General features: G+C 41.8%; 1 non-coding gene across 1 annotated transcript; it reads left to right on the top strand.

Moving 5' to 3' along the window:
* The first annotated feature begins 848 nt into the window (after positions 1-848).
* On the top strand, positions 849-923 carry Trnas-cga. The gene has a single exon. It is a non-coding gene; the product is annotated as a tRNA-Ser (tRNA).
* Positions 924-1,343: the final 420 nt, after the last annotated feature.

Consider the following 1,343-nt stretch of genomic DNA (forward strand, 5'->3'; position numbering starts at 1 on the left):
CAGGAAAAAAACTACCGTATTGCTTCACAAGTGGATGACTATAAGTTTCCGAATTCCGTCGTTACCAGTAAATGAGATTCGTTTTCTTTCCTAAATAATGCCTGTTAACAAAAAAAGAAGGGTCAAAAGGAAAGAAACACAAAATAATGTTTTTACTCGGTTATAGCGAAGAAAACAATTTTCTAACTCCTACGTTACAACAGGTCACCTTTACAAAAGGTGTTCGAAATTTGCACCGTTTGTTCTCATGCAAGTATTGTATCGCTCAGTCATCCTTTCGCGCCGAAACCCAACCACAGCACTTTTGGCGAGGTACGTCATCCGATGACGTGACATTTTCAACATTTCACATCCATTTTTGTGGTATCTACAGACGTCTGCGACTCCACATATCTACGTCGCTACGGGGATTTTTAAATACTAACATCATATATATATATATTTATATATATATACGTGCACACCTACCTGCGTTACCAACGTCCGCTCCATGGTCGTTCTATAGTGTGACTGCCCCTTACAGATTTCCCAAATTATTATGAGACTAGAATGAGATTTTCACTCTGCAGCGGAGTGTGCGCTGATATGAAACTTCCTGGCAGATTAAAACTGTGTGCCCGACCGAGTTTTAACCTGCCAGGAAGTTTCATATCAGCGCACACTCCGCTGCAGAGTGAAAATCTCATTCTGGAAACATCCCCCAGGCTGTGGCTAAGCCATGTCTCCGCTATATCCTTTCTTTCAGGAGTGCTAGTTCTGCATGGTTCGCAGAAGAGCTTCTGTAAAGTTTGGAAGGTAGGAGACGAGATACTGGCAGAAGTAAAGCTGTGGGTACCGGACGTGAGTCGTGCTTCGGTAGCTCAGTTGGTAGAGCACTTGCCCGCGAAAGGCAAAGGTCCCGAGTTCGAGTCTCGGTCGGGCACACAGTTTTAATCTGCCAGGAAGTTTCATTATGAGACTACTGTTTAGGTTTGCTTCTTGTTCTTAATTTCTCCAGTGTGCACGTAGCATTTGCAATAAATGGTCAATGTTACAGTACTTTCGTGACTAACACACTGTGAGGAACGCATTTTCGAACGTTTTCTGGTTTTAAATGCATATAATTCAGTAGTACGGTGCATTATGCGTCTTTAACTTGACTTTCTGCTTGCTGTACATTTCGAATAACCAAGAAGAGAAATACTTCATGTCATAAGGCTGCTTTCGTACACTAACATGTTCCTTAGTACAAAGTGACGAAACTACTAAGTTCTTTTCCCTAACATATAGACAATATATTTTGCAATGTTTAGTCGATTTCCGATCTTTCCTTCGCACAGCGTTCACCGAGAACGCTTCTAGAG

This window comes from Schistocerca piceifrons, chromosome 9 (assembly GCF_021461385.2).
Source record: "Schistocerca piceifrons isolate TAMUIC-IGC-003096 chromosome 9, iqSchPice1.1, whole genome shotgun sequence".
NCBI lineage: Eukaryota > Metazoa > Arthropoda > Insecta > Orthoptera > Acrididae > Schistocerca > Schistocerca piceifrons.